The sequence below is a fragment of the Mirounga leonina genome, unplaced genomic scaffold, assembly GCF_011800145.1.
Source record: "Mirounga leonina isolate KUSES-001 unplaced genomic scaffold, KU_Mleo_1.0 Mir_174, whole genome shotgun sequence".
Taxonomy (NCBI): Eukaryota; Metazoa; Chordata; class Mammalia; order Carnivora; family Phocidae; genus Mirounga; species Mirounga leonina.
This window is the reverse complement of record NW_023270451.1, coordinates 13,348,376-13,373,810: the sequence shown is the minus strand read 5'-3', so window position 1 is coordinate 13,373,810 and position 25,435 is coordinate 13,348,376.

The following is a 25,435-nucleotide window of genomic DNA, read 5'->3' as shown; positions in this document are numbered from 1 at the left end:
TGGCTGAGGTGGCAGATATTTAGAAGAACCAGGATTCACAGCCACTACATTCCAGTGCCCTATTAACATACTTCCCAAATATTTGATGAAAAAGGTTTGTTTAGTTTTATTTTTCTGAAAATCCATAAAAGCCTTACATATCAGGGGAGACAGAAATAAAACTAGAAGAGGCTCATTTTGTTGTGTATCAATATTCACTATTAAGTATAAAAAATATGGAATGATTTAATTTCTAAATTTGTCCTTAGAGTAGGTTTTTATTCCAGAGAAGGGGAAAGAAGAGTGTGGGGAGTTTTAAGACAGGAATTAAAGATTCCCATTGTTGGATGTCAAAAGAGGGGGGCAAGATAGGTGCTTAATTTGAGTCAGAGACAGCTAGTAAGCACTGACTATCATGTAAACAAGTGGTCAGTCCCCAGGACATCAAATAAAGTGAGCGAGAACTTAACCAATAACAAAAGTCTAATAATAACCAAACATAGAAATGTGTTAAACATACTATGTGGCAACATGTATAAAAGTGAATAATATTTTTATAATTTGCTTGCATATATGCAAAATATTTTTGGAAGGCTACAGAGGAGTTGATCATGAATTACCTCTTGACAGGGAATCAATTGGTTGGGAATAAGGAAAGAATGAAGAATTTCCAGTATCTGTTCTTCTTATAGTCTTCAATTTTGAACCATTTAAATATGTTGTTTACTCTAATTTTGAATATTATGGAGAAGTATGATGGATATTACGAATATTATGGACTAACGGTAGAGCTCCAAATTTAAAAGAAAATGACAGTAATAAATAATATTTAATAATAGCTCACGTTTGTTAAGCACATATATATACCAGGCATTTTTACATGCATCACCTCATTCAATCCTTAACATCAATCCCATTTCTCAGATTTTGGGAAACTGAAGTTTGATGAGGTTTTGTTTTTAACTTTTCTATAGGTTTGATCCTGTGTGAAAGAGAGAGAGAGCACTAAGCGTTTACCTTCAATATGAGACTAAGAAATTATTTAAATATCCAGATAAACGTTGCTATACCAATTAGTATTATAATTTCCCCACGTGTTTCTTGGTAAACTGGAAACTTGGTAAACTGGAAACTGCATATTAGTAAATTTACATTTTAGAATTGGACTGAAATTGACTTTCAAATAAAAACGTTCTGCAGTAACTAAGGCATCAAAAGACTGAACTGTGGATCCAGAATCATGTTGATTGCAATTGCAGAGTATGAATATTTTCTCCTGGAGCCATAAAGTTACCCACAGCTGTGGACCTAGAATCACTTCACCCTTGGTGTCTTCCCTGTCTGCCACTGCAAAAACCTTGGAAGCAGAGGGTTGGATGGTGGCACATTGAAAGCCATGTGGAAAGCATTTCCTCACTGACTATTAAGTCTGAGTGTGAGTTTAAGTTCACCCTTTTAAAAGTCTTTATATCATTTAAGATTGTCCAGCATTATACTTTGCACACAGATATCCCCATACAAATTCTACACATAGTTCTAACATTTTATCTTTGTAAGAGAAGCAAACCAACAAACTATGCTTGATCAAACTGGACTCTACATAGTGTTATATTTCTAGAATCCTGCTTTATGTTTTGTTGAGTGTCTGAAAGAACAAATATCTGCTCTTCAAAGGTTGTAAATAATTCCCAAAATATCAAAATGTATATTCTCTTCACACACATCCTGTATTTATGACTCTCTGAGTGCTTCATATTTTTGTGCTAGATATTAGTAAATTTATCTCAATTATTCCACACAGCTTTGAAAAGAAGCTCTCATATTTATGAGTTTTATCATTTTAATTTCCTGATCCTCAACCTATAATTTCAGAATAGATCCCCTTACTCTAGACTAATTACTAATTATTTTAGTAAAAAAAAAAAATTCCTTAATTGACTGTCTTTTTGCATATTCAGATCATATTTGCCTCAATAACAGCATTTATCCTATTTTAAAAGAAGTTCAGAGATAAGACTCATCAAATAAGTGCTGTGTCAAATAAAGTGAGCATAAGTGCATTCTTTTGCCATATGAACTCAAATTGAATTCTATAAATTGTTTTTAGTGACTTATCAGTATGAAACTAGAGCAATTAAGATTCAGGATTGTGCATTTCACATGTCAATAATGTTAGTACAGTAACTATAGCATTCTAATACTGGATGTCATTTCCTAGAAGTACTTTTATTAAAAAGAAACTACAATTTTCAAGAACAAAAGCAAATGTCTCTGACACAATTTCATTTGAAACCCTATATTTTGTGGAATGATGATATAACATATTTAACCTATTCTCTGTGTTACTAGATTTATTTATTTTTAATTTTTTCTAGCAAAAGAACAACTGGCTTTGAAAGTCCACTCTAATGCCTCTCATGTCACTAAAACCCCATTCTACCTGAAAATAATCTAGCACAAGGTCACACCTCACGAAGTCTAATGGCGCTGGAAACATTTAAGTATCTCTTTGTCAGGAAGGAAATGCTATCTTTAATGTACTTCTCTATATACTGTGTCAACTTCATAGTTAAATTATACTATGGACTCAAACCAAGCCCTACTCACGGTCACACCTCTTATCCCTTTATTAACCTTTAGGTTTTTACGATCTGTTAGGCATAGATAAACATCTGCTCGACAGACCAAAATCATACCGAGCCACCTGTCTATTTCAAAGGCTACCAGTAAAAATACCTAGAGTGTATAAACGGCGCCTAGCTTCACGTTGAGATGAACATATTTTCTGTGCACTGCAATCCTCATGACCCTGTTTTCAGCAGCTCATATGGTGGACACCTGTGGCTAGTTGGTTCTGGATTTGGGTGAGGCATACCATCTCAAGTTCAAAGTATGTTGCATTATTTAACAGGAAGAGGGTGCAAATTAACCATGGGAATACCTAATGAAACATTTTAAAAATATACTTGTACACATGTATAAATTTAAATTGGATTAAATTTCCTGGATCCAGGTGATATTAGAGGAGTCTCAAAATTGTTAAAAAGCAATTTAAAGTATTTAAAAATACCTTTAATTTGTCCCATGTATTTCAAGATCTATGTCAAAGGCGATTACTAGCACAAGCTGGGCATGCTATCATTTAAATATTTTTTCATTAAAATTTTCTAGTTTTTTTTCTTGAAGACTCTACCTCAACAATTTTAATTTAGTAATGCAATAAGTAATGCACTCAATAGTCTGGGTCGAATTGAAGACAACAGAGGTAACGTAAGTTCACCCTTAACTAGAAAGAATCTGAATGTCTATCAAATAGTACCTCTGAAACAAATAATGCAATATATGTTAAGAAAAAAAAAAAAAGAAGAAGAAGAAGAAGGTAGCGGGAGGGGAAGAATGAAGCGGGGGAAATCGGAGGGGTAGACGAACCATGAGAGAGGATAGACTCTGAAAAACAAACTGAGGGTTCTAGAGGGGAGGGGGATGGGAGGATGGGTTAGCCTGGTGGTGGGTATTGAGGAGGGCACATTCTGCATGGAGCACTGGGTGTTATGCACAAACAATGAATCATGGAACACTTCATCTAAAACTAATGATGTAATGTATGGGGATTAACATAAGAATAAAAAAAAATTCAGCCATTAGAAAGAAGGAAATTCTGCTATTTCTAACAACTTGAATGGACCTTGAGTGCATTATGCTAAGTGAGTTAAGTCAGAGAAAGGTAACTACTATATGATATCACTTATATGTGGAATCTAAAAAAAATAAATAAATAAAGCCAAACTTGTGGGGGAAAAAAAACAAAAAACAAAAAAAAAACAAATAGTGCCTGGAAATAAGAAAGTTATAGCTAAGAGTCATTATTATTTTATTTTTTCTATGACAAGCTACTGAATTTAGAAACAGTTACAGGCACAAATATAACGTTCATCATATAATTGATGAGTCCATATTATTATATAATAGAGGCAAACAGTATTTAAATCACACCATGAAGCTGAATTGAGTTTTACTTAAAGAAAATATGAACTAAGAGCTAGCTATAAGCTAAGCTTGGGATTGTGTTGTAGTTGGAAAAAAATGTAGTCTCTGTTAACCTTTGGCAACCTTATAAGAGGTACAAAAAACAAAACAAAACAAAACAAAACAAAACAAAAACAAAACAAAAAAACTTTTAGGGAATCATTTTGAATAGGGGCAAGGAAAATGTAAATAGAAGTGGCATTGTCCATTGTTACTATAAATATGTTCTTTTGTTGAATTCCTAATAGGTTATTCTTCAGGCAGTATTCTTTGTAGGCCATGAAGTTTAGAAATTAGAAAAAAAATTAAAATTTCATGAAATGCCATTGATTCTAATATAGGAGTTTTATGCTGTCTTGAATAATAAATGATAGAAATTTGATCTGAAAATGCAATATTAGTTACTGATATTTCCTCCTCATTTTTAATTTTTTTCCCCCTGGAAGAAGAATTCCATTAGAAAAATCTACTAGAGTAGATTTGTTATCAGGACATGACTCCATGATATTTGCTTAGTTTTCAAGTGTCTGAAGAATCTCAGCAGATTTTGAGTATGGCTGCAATGACCAGAAAAGTGTTTGTTCAATGAGCACATTATAAACAGTTTTTAGTATTTTTAATTTACAAACACTTTTTGTGTTCTATTTTTCCATGATTTGAGAGAAATCAAGAAGCTGCTAAAGAGTATATTTTTGGATGCCTCTGAAATCTGATCGTGAGCAATTTAACATTCATCACATTGTGTATCTTTACAGTAAAATTAACATAAGATTTGTAGCTAAAGATAATCTACTTATTGCCTAACCGTATGTAAAGAGTAGATGATTTCTATTGCATTGAATGTCCTATGTCTTTGGCAGATTAAATTTTATTTCATTGTTTTTATAATGATACTAATGAGAATAGTAGGATGGTAAACGGTTTTAAAATAAGATGGAAGCAAAAGATATATAAGCTATTGTATATTTTCATTGGCTTCTACACCTTTCTCTAAAAATAAGATGTGTTATTCATATACATATGTATGTGTATATATATATTCACTACATATTATTCTATATATTCCATATATATCTTTATATTCCATTATAGGTAAAAGACATGGACACATATGGACACAGATTTCATGATTCTTTTTGGCTTAACTGGGTGTTCTCCAGCACTATGATTAAAATATCAGCAAGTAAGATACAATTATGTTGTCAAGGAATCAGCAGGGAACGTGAGATTTGCTACTGCTTCATTACTTCCATAATTCTTGGTGGCTAGCCCTTTAATACAGGTGTTTGTGGTTATCAATCACTGAGAGAATCTCTCGGCTTTTCTCCTCTTTCAATCAACTTTCACTGACTTGTTGATGCAAGGAGCGTGTTTGCCTCAAGCAATTGGCTTAAAAGCACTTGTAATTCAGAGAGGAACACTTCATGTTGTTGCTGTTCAAACATTGCAATTATAACTTTCTGCCAAATTTATGGATGGAGAGAGGAACCAACTTCTGGGTTCCTGGTGGAAATTACTGGTGTCATGAGTAAGTGGAATAGGTAATTTTGAGTTATCAGCACTCTCAGGAAGGTGCATTTCCATTCTTGTTTACCCCTACGTTTGAAATTTGAAGGTACTGTCCTACTGATGACAAGTATTATAGAAGCTGGAATGGGAACAGCTTGTGTAACCAGCATTTCCTCAGACCACACTAAGCTAAGGATTCAGTAGTGTCACAATAATAATGGAAAAAAGCTCAGCTCCAGTTGCAGAACTGTGAGAATTACAGGTTCCTTCAGATCCCTCCCAGCTATTTTAAGCATTTCCTGTTAGGAAGGGGTTTCAAAATGCTCCCAAGAATAACTCCTTGGGATTTCATAAAATATATAGTTACACTTTAAGTGTACTCCTCCTCTGCCAAGACTAGATCCAAGTCTATGGGAACTTAACTTAGGAATAATTTTAGTGCACACTATTCAGGAGTTAATATTTCTGTCTTTCTTCCAAATCTTACAGGATGTCTTCTACTCTCTCTCCTCAGGAAGAGATCCTTCCATCAAGTATCTCCATTCCACATATGCTGGTCCACGTGCTGGGCCCTTTAGATTTGCTGTTGCAGGCATTCTGATATTACAAAACAAAATTTTTAATTGTGTTAAATATATACATAAAATTTACCATTTAAACCATTTTCAGGTGTACAGTTCAGTGACATTAAATACATTCACATTATTGTGCAACCATCACCACCATCCATTTCCGGAACTTTTCAACATTGCAAATTGACACTCTCTACCCATTAAACAAGAACTCCCTGTTCCTTCTGCCCCTCAGCCCCTGAAAAGCACCCTTCTACTTTCTGTTTCTATGAAGTTGACTACTTAGGTAACTCCTATAAGTAGATTCATACTGTATTTGTCCTATTGGGTCTGGCTATTTCGCTTAGCATGATGTCTTCAAGGTTCATCTATGTTGTTACATTTATCAGCATTTCATTCCTTTTTTTTATTATGTTATGTTAATCATCATACATTACATCATTAGTTTTTTTTTTTTTTTGGTTTTAAAGCAATGACTTCTTTTTTTATTTTTTATTGTTATGTTAATCCCCACACATTACATCATTAGTTTTAGATGTAGTGTTCCATGATTCATTGTTTGTGCATAATACCCAGTGCTCCATGCAGAACGTGCCCTCTTTAATACCCATCACCAGGCTAACCCATCCTCCCACACCCCTCCCCTCTAGAACCCTCAGTTTGTTTTTCAGAGTCCATCGTCTCTCATGGTTTGTCTCCCCCTCTGATTTCCCCCCCTTCATTTTTCCCCTCCTGCTATCTTCTTCTTCTTCTTTTTTTCTTTCTTAACATATATTGCATTATTTGTTTCAGAGGTACAGATCTGAGATTCAACAGTCTTGCACAATTCACAGCGCTTACCAGAGCACGTACCCTCCCCAGTGTCTATCACCCAGTCACCCCATCCCTCCCACCCCACCCCCCTCTAGAAACCTCAGTTGGTTTCTCAGAGTCCATAGTCTCTCATGGTTCATCTCCCCCTCTGATTTCCCCCTCTTCATTTTTCCCTTCCTGCTATCTTCTTCTTCTTCTTCTTCTTTTTTTAAACATATAATGTATTATTTGTTTCAGAGGTACAGGTCTGTGATTCAACAGTCTTACACAATTCACAGTGCTCACCATAGCACATACCCTCCCCAATGTCTATCACCCAGCCACTCCATCCCTCCCACCCCCACCACGCCAGCAACCCTCAGTTTGTTTCCTGAGATTAAGAATTCTCAAGAATTTCATTCGTTTTTAATGCTGAATCATATTCCATTGTACGTATAACAACATTTTGTTTATCCATTCATCTGTTAGTGAAAATTTGGGTTATTTCCACCATTTGGCTATTTTGTGAATAACACTGTTATGAATATTGGTATACAAATATCTGTTCAAGTCCCTGTTTTCAATTCTTCTGGGTGTTTACCCAAAAGTGAAAGTGCTGGATCATGTGGTAATTTTAGGTTTAACTTTTTGAGGAAACAGCATAGTGTTTTCCATAGTGGTTGTACCATGTTCCATTCCCACCAGCGATGCACAAGGCTTCCAGTTTCTCCACATCCTCACCAACACTTGTCACTTTCTGATTTTTGATAACAGCCATACTGATGGCATGAAGTGGTTTGTCGTTGTGGTTTTGATTTACATTTCCCTAATAATTAGTGTAGGTGTTTTTTCGTGTGCTTTTTGGTTTTCTGATATTTTAAATTCATGCTACCATATCTAAATTTAGCATAGTTCTATGCTAGAACATTTTCATGTATGCTATGTAGAAAAAGCAGTAGATTTAGCCACCAAACTGAAGACCACGATAACGAGTTGCTGGTTCTTAAACTGAAATTCATTTCTAACAAATTCCAGGAATCTTTTCAGACACGTAATACTATACTAACATTACTGAAAGTAGTACCTTGAAGAAGGCATAACCATAAAAAAACACAGATGTCCAAAAAAAAAAAAAAAAGCCATCCTAGGTTGGAAAACTGGAGATTCATCATATGCAAAGGCAAAGTTTTATAAGAATGTTTCCTATAATAATGGAAATAGAACTAGCATATTTTGAGCCCACTGAGAATATCTGTATGTGAATTGCCAGACACCTTGATCTTGGACTTCTCAGCCTCCAAAATTGTGAGAAATATTTTTTGGTTGTTTAAGCCACCCAGGCTATGTTATTTTGTTATGGCAGCTTGAACCAACACAAACCTCCCTATATGAGCAGATTTTTCATGCATAAAAAATATCTAATGGACTATTTGGTCATTTATCTCCAAAATATATCAGTGTTATGCTATAGGAAGATGATTTGTGACTTTCTAGTACTTGTCTTGAATTAATGCTGGTATTCCTCCTCAATCCCAAACAGATCAGCGAGCGAATATTCTCACTTCTATCTAGTGTTATAGAAGGGCAGATATTTCTGCCTTATACCATTGCCTTCACCATTTGGTAGCATAATGAAGTAACTTTAAACTAAAATAAAATATTTTACCTAAGTACAGTTTTAAATTTAAGCATATTAATTGTCAGCATATATATTATTGCCATATAGAAATAAAATATTTCAGGCCATTCAATTTGCTTTGATTTTCTAAACAACTTGAAAAGTAAGTTTCATAATTCAATGTGCTTAATTCTAAACTTATAGGCAAATTCAGTATATAAACGTAAGTGATATATTAAATTCTCAACAATTTCTCTCTCTACATACTCATACATATAGGGATAGAATATGAATTATATGCAAATCAGGAAGGAAACAAAAATAACTTATTTAAAAGGAGAGAGGGTGTTTTGTTTCTATTTTCTATTTCAAAACTCAAAAAAGTGGAAGATTCGTAATTACAGACTATAAACATTGTTAGCAAATCCAACTGATAAATGTGAGACCACACAGCTAGAGAAGATAGTTTGTTTCAAGAGTTATCACAGTTGTCATTGATTGTTTCATTAGCATATACACAGTGTCAATTTGGTCAAGGCTCTATTGATAAGCACTGGATAAAAATGACACCAATAGTTGTGTAGACACAAACACTTTCAAAATGAGAATAAAGTATCTTTCCAGTCACCTTTAAGGAAAATCTTGCAGATGGTGTGTTTTCAATTCCAGGACCAATAAAACAATTTAACAGGGGCTGTGCATCTCTAGACATATTCCAAAGAGAAAAAAAATCTGTATGGATCTGATGAAATATTACAGATAACAGATTTATCTCTCAAGACATTTCAAAGAACTATTTTAAAATATTTTGCTACATCAAAAACTAATGATGTTTCAAATATTTCAAAGCATATGACTTCAGAAAATAAAAATATATTAAAAAATAAGAACCTGGGGCGCCTGGGTGGCTCAGTCGTTAAGCGTCTGCCTTCGGCTCAGGTCATGATCCCAGGGTCCTGGGATCGAGTCCCACATCGGGCTCCCTCCTTGGGGGGAGGCCTGCTTCTCCCTCTCCCACTCCTGGGGCTGCTCTCGCTACTCTGTCAAATAAATAAATAAAATCTTTAAAAAAAAAAAAAGAACCTATAATACTATAAACATTTTATCTTTTGTTGATAAATTTCCTCACAAGTCAAAGATTTCCAAGTCTTTTTATTATAACATAGGTTTTTAGCACAAAATTTCAGTAACCTTTATTGTAGCTTACTTGCCTGAGATTTAAATATATTCCAGGGGATAATGATGAAATAATATATAATTAGCTTCTCAGTAGTAACAAATATTTATAGAAAGTATTCTCATTTTGTTCATTACTGATATGCATGCTCTACTTAGTGAAATCAGACCCAAATGTAATGTCCTTCTTTGAGCAAAAAGTATCTTACACTTAGCACTCTATTACTAACATAGAAATTTACATCCACTTTGCCTGCTGAAAGCATTTGAGGAAGGAAGCTTAAAGTTACCCAAGTAAGTGCTTTTTCTTTTCTTCTCCTTCCTTTTTTTCTAAATATCAATCATCCACTCATATGAGTTGTGTGTGTGGGCAGAGAATTTAATATTTGTTTGCTTGTTTGTTTGTTTATATTAAAAAAAAAATTCCATCCACTCTCCCTCCTCGGGGTGCCAACTGTCAGTCCCTCCTCCCTTGGCCCAGGCTGCCCATCCCAGAAGCTGAGAATAGGACATTTAGACCAAAAAAACCCTACAAAAAAAAAGTAAGAGTTACAACAAGATTTCATGGACTTTAATTCCCACAGTATTTAGCAAGCTTTGAATTTAATCAACATTATAAAACAGTTTATGTAAATGTCTGGGTCACTGAGAAAGGAGGGATAAGATTTAATTTAAGGTATAGAAAATCAATTAAGTTGAATACAGTTTGAGAAAGACTGGACTTTATTCAAATCAATTTTCTCCGGGCCAAAATAAAAACACCCTTTCTCTTATGGACTATTATGCAAAATTCTTTGACTTTTATATGTATTGTGAGACTGTTTTTGGCATAAGTAGATACAAAAACAATATCATTTGAATGTATTTAGTGTAACAAAAAAAGCTATAGAAATTCTAGAAGAAAAAAGCTATTGAGATACAAATTAGTTTGTAAGAAAACATCAAAAGGACAATTAATTCATTCTATTGAATATATTGTTTTTAAGTCTCTATAATAATTAATAAATTAAACTGCTTTTAAAAGGAATTATAAATGAAGTCTATTAACTTTTTATTCTAAAGCCACATATAAATATTTGAGAAACCCAAGTTAATTCTCAAGGTAGAATATTTAATATTCTTGTGTATTTAATGCAATGTCAAAATCTCTTTATAATATCTATAGATATCAGAAGGCTATTAGATGTTGAATTCTTTGATCTCCCTTAGAAATAAGGGTTTACTTAGACTTTCTACTTAGTAAATAACATTTTTTTCTTTTATATGCTTACTTTAGATTGGACTGGAAGTTATAGCTATGTGATGAGATTAAGCATAGGGAGTTCCTCGTAAATAAAATTTTATTTGTAGTATTTGAAAGTACCTTCTACCTTCCTATTTACGTGATAATATAAAGGGAAAAGATAGTATTTTTATATCCATATATATATTTTTATATAAAATATATGTATATACACATATGTACATATATACATATATTTTATATAAAATATATGTATATATTTTATATATAATATGTAATATATATTTAACATGTTAATAAAATATATATGTGTGTATATGTATAATCTTTACGCAATTGCTTTACTGGTCAATTCCAGAAAAAGTGAAGCTTTTAATTGAAATCTTTGGACACTTGCCTGAATAGTTGTTTATTCACCCATTTCTTCATAAAACATTTTATGATCTTCCTATGTGCTAAGCAGTGTGATGGCAACTAGAGGTTCACAGTCATCTTCCATTTTTCTTTTGGAATATATGTATGTATGTATGTATTAAGATTCTTCATGTAGGAAAAAAATGACCTCTTTATGATGTGTTGCAAGTAACTTTGTTTCCTTAGTTTATCATAGGCATTTGCTTAGGTATGTCTTTGATTCACATGTACTTGAATTATTGAGTATTTGACTTCTATTTAATTGAATTTATCAATCATAGTTTACCAATTATGGATTCTGAATTTTAGTCATAGGAGAGATGGATCATTGAGAACTTGAATAAATAGTACATCTAAAAAAGTTAATGTAAAAGCTTAGATACACATACATTTTATGAGTCTCTAAGGAAGATGACCATTTATGCCATAAAAGCAAAATAAAATGAAAACAGAAACAAATACACTGTTTTGAATTTCTATTACCCCTAGAAATGAAGAAAAGAAAAAATAAGAAAAGGGAAACATGGAATTATAAAATGGTTAGTTTTTTTTTTGTTTTTTTTTAACTCCAGAAGCATCACTGTTCTATAGAAATTCAAGGCCAGGGGCGCCTGGGTGGCTCAGTTGGTTAAGCGACTGCCTTCGGCTCAGGTCATGATCCTGGAGTCCCAGGATCGAGTCCCGCATCGGGCTCCCTGCTCGGCGGGGAGTCTGCTTCTCCCTCTGACCCTCCTCCCTCTCATGCTCTCTGTCTCTCATTCTCTCTCTCTCAAATAAATAAATAAAATCTTAAAAAAAAAGAAAAAAAGAAAAAAAGAAATTCAAGGCCAGAAGTGTTTCTCAATTTCTAAGCATAGGCAATTTCCAAAAGCGAGAAGACTAATCTTTAACTGTCATTTGTAAAAAGACTAGGTTTTTAGGAATCAGGAGAGTGTGTTGCCTAGTCACTTACTTTTACGGAACATCCAAGAAACCTTTTCTTGAATACAATTTGCCATAGGAAAGCAGTTTTGAAGCCTGACTCTTACAGTCATCACAGCTTTGCCTGACCTTGCATCTAGCTTCATCAGGCGTCCAGGTGCTAAGCATTCTTCACAGTATAAAGCAGTTGACAAGTTGAAGATAACCAGAACTTTTGTAGAAGTCAAAAATGTGGTTTCTAGCCAAGACAATAAGAGCAATGTCCATGTGAGTGACAACCCAAGACACCAGGGGTGGGTAGTTAAAATGAACAGTCACCGTTGGAGTGTTTTACAGTGACAAAAAATGTTTGCTTTTTATCAGTGGTGTGTGTGTGTGCGCGCACATTTGTGCATAGGGGGTGGGGTACTAATGTGTTTCAGTAAGAAGAATAGATCATTTTTATCTAAAGTTTTGCTCAAAATATGACACTTGTGCAAAAGCACATTTTTTTCCCCGACAGTAGCTTGCTTTGCTCTACTCAATCCACATTCCGACTCTTCATTAGGAAGCCATAAATAGATCAGTTTATATAAAGGATAACACAAAGTTATTTTACTTCAAACATTTTTGAGAAATATTTACTTTAATTGTCTCCCTAGGCTTGTTGTAGTGTTGAAAGTGTTTGAATATCCCAGTGCTAATGTAGAAAAGATTCTGTGCCAGTTACACCATTAAGATATTTAAAACCCTGTATTCTGATAGAGCGGGGTAGTGGAGAGCCTGGGGAATTTGGAAAAATCATTTTGGTAACCAAACATTTATGATTTTAAATGGAGAAGCTAAAGATTGTTTAATGTCAAGAACTGCAAGACAGAACATCTGAGCAAGATCAGGCATATTTTTTTTTGAATTCCACCCCCTAATTCATATTATTAAACTCTTCAGATCACTTTAATCTTATAAATCATTAAGTCACTTCCAGTACGTTCCTGACTGCCCTCTCCAAACATTTCTAAACACACTTATTGCTCCTTATTTATCATTTGCATGCTTTTGAGAAATGTAATGCCAGTTCTTCTTGGATCCAATATGTCCATATTGTTGATATCTAGGAGAAAAGATGAAAAGTAAGAAGAAAAATATCTGTGTAGCAAATCCTTTGATATTCTGATAATTTCCCATGTATGAAAAAAAAATCACACGCTCAGACATTTAAGAGCTAAAGTACAGTATTATGGGTAGGCTTGAAGTCAGATATAGTAGAACTTAATCTCATCGAGCATCATATCAATTCAGAAATCACCCTTAGAAAATTGGGTGACTCTTCCAAATTAAAATGGAATAAACACATTTTACACACAAAGCAGTACCTATAATTACATTATTGGCCTTCAAGAATTAGACATGAGTACAGCCCTTGAATTTATTATGAAATCATACCATTGAACCATTACTGAAAAAATAGTATTTATGCATATTGTGAACTTTTTTTTAAAAGATTTTATTTATTTATTTGACAGAGAGATACACAGTGAGAGCAGGAACACAAGCAGGGGGAGTGGGAGAGGGAGAAGCAGGCTTCCCGTGGAGCAGGGAGGCTAATGCGGAGGCTCCATCCCAGGACCCTGGGATCATGACCTGAGCTGAAGGCAGACACTTAACAACTGAGCCACCCAGGTGCCCCTATTGTGAACATTTTAAACAGTCATTTTATACCAAATCAGTAGATGTTACAGTTAAGAAAATACATCATTTGTATCGTCTTCACTAATATTGATAATCACCTTAAAATGAGACAATTATAGCAAAATAATTTGAGGGTTAATTTTATCTGACCACAATTCAACAAGCTAATAATTTACTTATGTTACTTTCTCTTTTCCTGACATTTTTGTCATAATCTATTAGGAAGATAATGTAAGTCCAAGTGTGGTTTACGTATTTACACATCTCATTGGATGTTTTGAGTTTGTAATTGCTAAAAAATTCATTGGAGATGGTTTAAATAAACTCACTTCCCAGAGAAACTAAGGAGGATATATGTATTCAGTTTCTAGGCAAGAAAGAGATAATTGGGTTTAAGTTGGGGGTATCCTTTTAAATTTGACTTTATGACTGGAATTAATGACTACACAGTGACTTGATCAAATAGGCTAAGGGCAATTCTTTGAGATAGTATCTCCAATTGTAGAGTCACTACCCTGTAATTGAAGTGAGTCTCTTTCTTCATCCAGTAATACCTGTTTGTTCCTAGGGTAGATGAAAAACAAGTATTAGTAATTACTGTAACCATACTCAGTTCCATAATCTCTTTGTCAAAAACATCAGGGCTCAAAAAGACATGAATGGAGAGACTAAATGAGTCAATAAAAAGCTTTCATTTATCTGAAGCACTTGAATTATCACTGTGACTCTTATTTTTTTTTTAAAGATTTTGCTTGAAACCCACTGTGTGTTAAATTTAAAAGATAGTTTTGTTGCGTGAGGATATTATTTCTGCCTAAAAGGACAACTATACATATTTTTTGGAAGATCAAGATGTACCTGTGGGCAATACTTTGGAGGCAGGAAGTCGATAGTTTATCTTTTCTCCATTTTGACTCCAAAATGGCATTTTCCCAGCACCAACAAGTTATTTATCTGTAAGTCTTATTATAAGGAAAAAGGTGGTTAAATATCATGACTTAAATGGATATGGTTATTAGGGACAAGCAAAAAAACCCCAGAAATTTCTGGATATTCATATATCCAATTCTTATTCTAGAGTAGCTATTGGTATAGGAGAAATTTAAGGGCACTTGGTCACCAGACCCACTGGCCCTCTGAATGGACTTTAAGTTCTTTTTCTTAAGCTGGATACTTAAATCCATACTACTCTGCAGAATCTGTTTTTCTAGCAATATACAGAGACTTGGATGACTAAATATTTGTGCTAGCTCTTATGGGACCATAAAGCAAGTAGATAGAGTCTTGTTATTGCCAGAATTTCCATTCTAATAGAGGAGAATGTTATATTCTAAGGAAATATAACCAAGTGCTATCAAACCATAGAGTCAGAAGTAGTTTATTTTAATTAGGATTGCAGAAAACTTCACAGAGAAAGTGACATTTGAGCTGACCTTGGAGAATCAATAGAATTTGATAGATGGTGGTAGGTGGTAGATGGGGGAAAATGTTCTGAGAAGAGGAAAAAACACAAGAAAAATCCACAAGATGCAGCAGAATGAGCCAACTATTTGCATGGATTTGAAATTGTAGCAGAGCTTTATTGTTATTTTTTGTGTGCTATATAGCACAAGTTTATTCATAAAAATTAAAATTTGATGGTTTGCCACTTAATAAAGTAATACTCTAGTGTAAGAATTAAGATGGTTTGGGTTTTAAATAAATTTCACATATCTGTTATTGAGTGTCATTGTGTCATTCTTTGTTTTATAAAAAGATATTAGGGATGCCTGGGTGGCTCAAATGGTTAAGCATCTGCCTTTGGCTCAGGTCATGATCCCGAGGTCCTGGGATGGAGTCTCACACTGGGCTCCCTGCTCAGTGGGGAGTCTGCTTCTCCCTCTGCCCCTCTCCCTGCTCGTGTTCTCTCTTACTCTCTCTCTCTTAAGTAAGTAAAAAAAAAAAAATCTTAAAAAAAATAAACAAAAAGATATTGGAAAAGTTTGAATGCTCAAAATTTAGTGAGTATTAGGAAAATAGACAAGACTTAGCTTTTTTCCGAGTATATTTGATCTTTATTATAAGTCTTTTCATAAGACTATTAAATTTCTACTTTTATACAATTTTTTCTTGTAAATTGGCAAATATCATGGAGTAAAAGAAAAAAAGAATATAATTAGCTTCTAAAACACACATAGTTTGAATCATATATGCTAAAAATAGTGGTAATGATCAAAGTCTGATTTTGAAAATACAATGATAGGAAATAGTTTATATTTATATTTATATCTTATGAGAGAAAAACCAATTCAGCCTGTTTGATGTCATGTTTACTCTTTGGTGGATGAGATCATTGAAGGCGGGTGACAATCTACTGATGAAATCTAAGTAAGGCCATGTGTAAAATGCTGATGCCTGTGCTCATTGGTGTCAACAAATTGTGAAGAATGTGTACAAGAGCCATGGGAATGATTGAGAGGCTAAACACCCAATTCATGATAAAATATCGCAAGAGAATATAGAGAGATTGAGTAAACAACATAACTGCCTATGTGAATATCAAGAACATAATACCGGTAAAGAAGTGAAATTATCTGGCTAGCTTGAGAGCAGAATGTTAGAAATGATAAGCTAAACATTATCTGATGAAGCATTTTTGTCTTAATTTTTATATAGCCCATCAAATGGAAATTAATAGCACATTTGCTATGTCTACTGATGTGATAGAGTTGGAAATGACAAATATTTGGTCATTCTAAACTCTTAGTTCCTTGTTGATGATTCTGAGAATCACGCTAATATTTCTGGACACTTAATGTTTCTGGAGCTTCAAAAAGGAGCCATAATTAACTAGAAAGAAGCAATCCGATTGGTTGAAAATTTAGTGCATGTGCACATGGGTTATTTTACTTAGTCTCTCAAATATGTAGGTGTTGTTCTTAATATAATATCTTTTCTTGCGGACTTAACCTTAGAATATTAATCCTGATTAATACAATTTAATTTTCTATGATTAATGTTTATTTCAGGTGGGAGTTTTCTTAAGGGCAAGCTAATGTGTAAACTTAATAATATTCAGAATCATTGTCACTTTTTGTTACTTGATTTTATGAAATCATCCATATTTTGGACACACTTGCTTTTCTCTATCTGATGATAAATGTAGTTACCATAGAATTATGACAGATAATTGTCCTCCAAGCATTACCATGTTAGGGTCATTAAAAACAGTTCCTTAAGAAAACAAAGTGATATTCAAACATTCTTCTTTCCTTTGTTTTTTAAGTTGTGTCAAAAAATAAATGAGAGGGTGGAAAATACAATCACAATCTAGACATTTTTAATACTTTATTGATAAAGAACTTCACTGACAGTTTATCAACTTGGAGTTGATGAGTTGTTTTGTCATGTGTATGATACAGAGTCGTGGGTCTGATTTGCATGGGAGATACAGAATGAGAATAGATTGAGTTAGGTAGTAGATGGAAGAGATAAAGTGAAAAATGAGAAATGAATAAAGACATCAGTACAGGTAAAATAGAGTGAGTAGAAGGAAAGGGAAGATGTGTAAATCAGCTGTTTTTTCTCCATCCATTATTCATATGGGAGCCTGATCTTCCAGATTAGAATTTTATTATAAGGACATTTTTATACCTTTAAAGCAACTTCTAATCCACCTTCTTAATTTTAGGCAATACAAGAATACGAAGTGATGGAATTTTTATCAAATCTCCCAAACTTCCTGGTTTTAAAATAGGAAGGGTAAATAATCTCAATCAGGGATCCCTGATCTTTTTGAGGGTAATTTATATAAGGTAGGTTATTACTTACCGTACATGAAACTGTTTCCCTTGAAGTCTTCTGAGTACAAGTTTACATAACAGCACCTCAAAGTCTCTTCCAACTCTAAGATTTTGTGACAATTTAGGAATTTCTAAAGGAACTCATCGTATTAGAATGGACAGAAAACAAATAAATAGAAAACATTTACTTAGACTCAAAATATATATGTATTGAATAGAGCATTTTATAACAAATATACCTATAATCAATATGTTGCCACTCTTCCTAATTAAATCTCAGATCATAGGAAAGTGATATTAGAAGTGACAAGTTTTGATTTAGGTGAGTATTAAAGATAAACTTTTTTTTGCATTTTATATAATTTACTATATTTTTCCACTTCAAGAAACAGTTCAAATGGTTCATCATGAAGTTCTTAACCCCAAATGCTCAATAAATATTTAAAGAGAACTAGCTAATGCTAAGTAATAAAGTTCTTCGAGTTATAAAACCAGCAGTTTTGGCCTCTAAACTGAACAATCAAATGTATTTTAGGTATTTACAATCTATCAAATTGTTTATGAGTATCTGCAAAATAAGAATGACTGGAAAAAAGAAAGGAAGGAAGGAAGGAAGGAAGGAAGGAAGGAAGGAAGGAAGGAAGGAAGGAAGGAAGGCATCTTTGAAAGAGCCTGGAAAGAACCTTTAAGGCTAGGAGACTAGAAAAATAAAATCTTATAATATACACCAGAGATATTTTTAATCTGTTATAATGTATTGTGCTCTGATTGGTTTCATTTGAGAAATAAATTTGCTGTATAAAAATTTACAAAACATTCTATATATTTTGCACTTAAAATTTCACATGTAGCCAGCTAACATGACCTTTACTTCTGTTAAAACCTAAGTTCTATACACTTTTTTTTAGTTTTCTAATATATGGACTGTCAGTTTTGCCTTTATTCTTTTCTCTAGTTTTTAAGGTGAATTTTATAACTAAATCAAGAAAATATACAAGCTAAAATTCTCAACTCAAATCCCAAAGACTTTTCAACTTACGATGAAATTGAAGTAGATTGTATATAGAGAAAAGAGAGTTGAAATGTATGTGGCAAAATAAGAAATTTTGATGTTCTCCAAATTTAGAGATCATATGGTTGATACTCTTTTGGATTAGCTTATTTGATATGAGTAGCTATGATTTTTGCAACTATGTAAATTTCTTAAATGTATGAAAAATTACTTTGTAGAGAATCAAAAACAGGGAAAACAAAGATAATCTTAAATGTTATTGCACAGTATCAGTCAACCTGGAAAAGCATATTGAATGTCTTCAGGAGATATGAGTTAGGCAGATACCATGTATGGAAGTTTGGTTTCCAGGGACAGTTGGCTCAGCTGGGTGATTTCCACTTTCCATTTCTCATACCATTAGGTAACAGTTACGTGGAGGCTGAGGCTAGTGGTCTCTGAAGACATTTTGCACTCATTCTTGTGGTACCTGAGCTAGCATGGCTGAAATTCCTGGGGTCTCTCTCTGTAGGAAGTAACTTTTTTTTTGTGCTGGCTTTGTGAGTTTTAGTCAAACAGGCAATTTCTCTTCCAATATCATTCCAATAAATCTTTGAGCTTCCTATTAATAATATCGGAGTTTGCTACATGAAACAAAAGTCACAACCAAACATTTTCTTCAGAAAGATTAATCTCTATCTTGGGTCTTATGTCGGGCTGTTATGGAGCAATTCCCTTAAAATGGTTAGAACCCCTATTATTCAACAACAACAAAAATTCAATAAGATATGTCTTTAAGACCCTATGGTCTTTTGAACAGCAGACATTTTCTTTGAGGCAGCACCTTGGATCTTAATGAAGGACCTACTTGCCTCATTTGGGATTTTATCTTTGCCGATCTCTTCTGTGGGTAATATTTTGCTGGGGATAAGAAGGATTTCTATTTTTGAAACTAGCAACTTCTGGTTCCCATCTGTATCTATAGCTGATCTATATCTATATCTAACTTATGTTAAAATGGGAGTACTTTTCCTTTACTGCATCTTTCTCTTTCATATTATGTCTAGAAGAAGCAATGTAGAACTTTCAATATTCAGTGTTGAAATTTCCTTAAGTATCCACAAGATCATTAAGATCCCTTTCTGTTTTTCACATTTCTACAGATAAATTTCTACAATGCTTGTGTCAGCATATAACAGATGCCTTTTCTTCATGGTCCCTCAGGCCCTCATCAACAGTCTCCCTGAGTCCCTTTCAGTTTATAATAACCATTTCGTCAATGTCCTTCCAGCTTCTGGCCATGGCCTGGTATGAAAGCAAATGTCACATATTTTATATCTTTTTTCAATGCAACTACCCCACATCTAGGAACCAAATTCTCTTCCAGTTATTTATTGCTCCAACATTTAATAGCTTACAATGACAACCATTAAATTTCGATAAAAATTCTGTGGGTTAGGAATTCAGGCCGGCCACAGCAGGGATGGCTCATCTGTGGGGCCTTATCTAGAGTAGGTCAATGGCTGGAGATGGCTAGGACAGTATAAATAGGGCCATAAGTTTGCAGGGGTTTTTTCCTCCCCCCTTTGAGATCTGCTGGAATTGGAATATCCAGGATGATTCCTTTACTCACATGTCTGGCAGCTGGGCTGGGATGCTTATTTTTCCATATGGTCTTTTACCTGGCTAGGCTGAGTATTCTCATAGCATGGTGGTCTTAGTTTGTTATTTTTTACATGGCTATTGTGATAAGTGAGCATTTCAAGAGTCCAGTATAAGAGTTTCAGGGCTTAAAGGCTAGCCTTGAATTCAGATTCATTGTTGAAGGATACTATACAAGGATGTGAGTATCAGGAGGCACAGTTCATTAGGGGGTTATTTGGAGACTTAATTGCCACAATGCCTATTGCCCAAGTAAAATATGTGGCCAGAGGCCAAGCAGACCACAGAAATTATAAGAACATTTTTGGTAAGTTGGAATTTAAAATTAGAGTAGAATCCATGAATCTTAAGTTACTTCCACCATTATATAATTTTCTATTCTCTCATTCAGATTACAACATATCAACATTCTTTCTTTTGGGATTTGTGTGAAGCCTTAAAGATCTATGGCTATCATATACATTTTGTAGATATTAAGTTAATAAATGTTAGATTTTTTCCCTCTGGGGCTGTCTTACAAATTTTTCTGATGGTTGTTACAAAAATTAATGATTTGTAAGAATTTTAATTCAATCCCAAGACTTAATTATGATTGTTTCTTCTTCCCATCAATTTTTTATACCACGTTGTTCTATGGATGACATGTATGATTAAAACTGAATCAGTTTGAAATATACTTGAAAATTCTGGCCTATTTAAAATTTTTTATTGCTAACTTCAAGCTTTTTTAAAAAAAAAAGGCTCTTTCTCTTTGTTAACTCCGAAAAACTGTCATTGACCAAAACATATTTTGGGAATTCTAAAGAGATAAATGTTTTCTGTATGTTAAGATTTAAGCTTTGGAAAGAGTAGAATCACAAGGGACAAATTGTGTGGGATACTGATACTCTGTTAGTAAAATAGAGACTCAAAATGCTCTTTGAGTATGTCATTATCAGCTGAGACATTCTGGGCACAGCATGGAACACATACTGTGACTAATGATCCCGAGGATAAGAAGTGTGGAACAGTACATAAAATGGTATTTGAATACACAAACCTTATGTCGCCCATCACATTTGAGCAGGAATATTGTGTCTAGGAACATGAAACAGACCACCCGTTCATAGGGTCAGGGAACCGGAAAAGAGAAGATAAGATAATGAATTAAGAGGGAAAAAAGGAGGCAAAATACAAAGCACAGATGGCAAATGAAGTATGAGATAAGGGGAAAGAGGGTGGCAGGGATGCTCTAGTTACATGGTTTTGCTTTTCACCTTTTTAAGTGAGTAAACTAGGATAGATTATTTTAATAGCCTGGTCATAGTTTGTTTTCCTTTCCTTTTCTCCCCCTCTGTGTACATCAGTTCAAATTATTTCCATATTGGAATAAATGGCACTGATATAGATACAGGTGGGAGAAATAGTTCTCTGCTAGTGTTTCTATAATTCAAAACAGAAACAATCCTTCTCCATCCACCTTCTCCTTTTCTTCTTTGGGTTTTTTAGTATCTTCTTCCAGGTTTCTCCGGATTATTGCAGTTCCAGCTGCAAAACACACACTGAATAGAGCACATCCATTGGGAGAAAGACAGAGAAGTGGACAATTATCATGTGATCACATTGTGAATCCTTTTCTTTTAATGGAGACAAAGCTCTTTGTTTCCTATGTCTCTTCCTTCCTTCCTTCTTTTTATTGGTCAGTTCATTTTTCATTTTTTTAAAGATTTTATTTATTTTAGAGAGAGAGATTGAGAGAGAGTGTGTGAGCTGAGGGGGGGGGGTGCAGTGGGAGAAAGAGAATATCAAGCAGACTCCGCGCTGAGCTGGGAGCCCTACATGGGGCTCGATCTCATTACCCTAAGATCATGACTTAGGCCGAAACCAAGAGTCAGACGCTCAACTGACCGAGCCACCCAGGCACCCCTTATTTTTATTCTTGGCTACCAATGGAGCACGTTTCTGGGGGACATGGGAAAACACCCATTATGTGCACCGTAAGTGTTTTCACAGGGAGAGATCGGTTTGAATAGAGTTCACATTTAACAAACAAAAATAATCCTGGTAATTCTGTTTTGTAAGTTTTATTTCCATTAAGGTTGAAGCTTAAAATCAAGTCCTGTAATCTGTCTATTCTTAGTTTAGAGCAGAAGGCATGATTAAAGAGTTTCCTTTTGATCCTCAATATTTGAGAGAGTGAACGGTCAGGACCATACAAGATTAGCTGAAGTTGTCGGAAGTAAACTTTTAGAAGGGAAAGGATTACGCTACCTTCCTACAAATATGAATTTTTGGAACTCTTTCCTGAAAAACTTCTACACACCTCTGCAGTACTCTTCTAATAAGACCACACCTGGAAATCTGTGTGTCTTGCTCCAGGCATTTTGCTGGAGAAGTATTTGAAAGGTAGCAGAGAGAGAAATGAAACCACCTGGAGCCTGTCGCTCCAACGGCAACCCCGGGCCCTCCCGGGATGGAGTTACGTCTGCTTTGCTGTAGCTTTCAGGCAGCTACTTTGTTCTTTATGGCTCCTCTCAAAACAATATCCATCAAAAGGTGTCAGTTAGGTTTTATAGGTGGCAGCAGCTCCACTTTTATGAAGAGTTGTTATTAAATATATGTGACTAATATTAATAATGCCTATTTAAATATTTACGAGGGCAACACATGACCCAAGTCCTGGGGGAAGATAAAACTGCTAACAGAATCAGGAAGCCCTGGGCAGAACAAAAGTAGCTCAAAGGTGTTAAAAAATTATTTCCTTACCAAAAAATATGCAAGTCTAAGAGAAAACCTGGGAGAATAATCAATATGAAGAACAAAATCAAAAAAGCTTGAGCAGATCTTTTAAAATTGTTGTCATTATGCAGATTCCATAAAATGTGCATAATATTTTGAATCTACTTGGCTCTTTAGATTTCAGGAACTTATAAAAACATTATGTGAAATAGAATTTGGAGAATCCCATGCTAAAGATAATCATATATTTCTTCAGGTGGCTGACCAAGACAGACAATATTATTTTTAAAAGAGGTGTTTTTAATGCTTCAGAACCAATCATTTTTTTTAAGATTAAACAAAACTTTTTGTTACTATAACATTTGTGCATATTTATTGTAGAAAGATAGAAAAAATAAGCAGAAGTAAAAAAGTAAACTCAGTATTATGACCACAGAGATATTTTCACTTTTAAAACCTTGTTTATGTCCTCAATGAATTTTCTCTATATTTAATCTAGATTTAGATTTACGTATGTATATACATTATATATATATATATATATACATAAAATGAGCTCAAGCTACCATGTTATTATGCAACTTTTTAATTTTCATTGACAGTCACTATTTCTGCATGTTAATAGGTATTCATCTTATCAGGAGATTCAGATTACTCCAATATTACCTAAACTATCTTTAATATCTGGTTTGGCCAGGCGGGGATTCAATACAGGCTCATTTGTTGCACTTATTTGCTATGTCCCATATGTCTCTTTTAATCTATTTAGTTTTCATTTCAAAGATTTATTAAAAAGCCTGGGCTGGTTTTCCTGATGAATCATCTGTCTTCATGACTTGTCTGATTGTCTCCTTGAGGTATCTTCTAAGTTATTTCTCTATCCCCTATATATTCTGCAAATGTGAATGTGAGTCCGAAAGCTAGACGGATTCAAGTTATTTTTCCTCTCTAGAATGCATTCTAGATGTTATTGTGGACTTCATATTTTATCAGCCCAGGAGGCTTATAATATATGCCTGAAACACCATAATGGATGCTGAGTTTGACCACTAAATTACAGTGATGACTAATATCCCATAGCACTGTTTGGTGCTTTCCTGATTATAGTTGGGTACTACATCAATGTCCAGTTCCTCATCTACTGTCTACCTAATGGTTTTAACATTGCCTTTGGTTTTTTGACCTTGCTGATACTGTTTTCCAGCCTAGATCTTTTTGGTTTTAATGTAATCAAACTTATCCATCTTTTTTTTTTATGGTTTCTGGATTTTAATTATTTACTCCAAAATTAATAATGATTTTATAGTTTAAAAACTTTTAAAGTATTTAGATCTTCATTCCATTTGTAGTTTATGCTGGTGTATGATATGAGGCACAAGTCAAACTTGATCTTTTTTTTTTTTTCAAGTTGTACCCATTTGACCTAACACCATTTATTAAAAAGTCCATCTTTAGCTTAGTGATTTGAAAGGCTGCCTTTAACATATACTAAATTTCCAAATGTGCATGGTTATATTTCTGGCTTTTTTGTTTCATTTCCTGTCTTTTCATATGTCAATACTATTAATTTTTGAGACCTTATGATACAGTGTATTATCTGGTAAGGGTAGTTCTATCTCATTTCTTTTTCAGATTTCTTCTTGCTGTTCTTTTTTTTTTTTTTTCTCTTCTTGCTGTTCTTACTTATATATATATTTTTCCATACGAACATCAGAATCTATTTGTCTACTTCCATAAAAGTATCTGTTTGCATTTTCTAGTTTATTTTGGATTCATAAATTATTAAAGATAATTGATATCTGTGAAGTTTTCTTTCCTTCTATTAAACGGCACGACAAATCTTTACATCCAAGTCTACTTTTGTGCCCTTGAAGAGTGCGTTAAGAGTGTTCTTTCTGTAAGAATCATTCCTTTCAAAAGGACTAATGTCTGTTTTATGTTTTATTACTCCCAAACCTGTAATTTGGAAAGCATGTACATATATATAGGCTGACATTAATACTTCCTCCTCTTTCCGATGGGCTAGCATACCTTATAAAATGTCTTAATTTCTTCATTTCCTGCTGTCTCCTCTCTTTTTCAGGTATGCTTTGTGCTAACATATCATTGCCATTTGCTTTTAATTTATTATGTGTTTGAAGCGAGACCTTCCATCAATACCTATGTTAACTCTCCTCTATGTGTCTTCTTTTTTGAAAGACATCTTTATTTTTTAATTTTTTTAAAGACATCTTTATTTTAAAATGAGGCTGAGCCATGTTTTAAGTCATATAAACTCGATTTTGCTGTTCTTGAGATACAGACTTGACAGCTTAACTTCAGAATTTAATATCTTAAGATCTAAATTGATTTTGTTTTGAAACA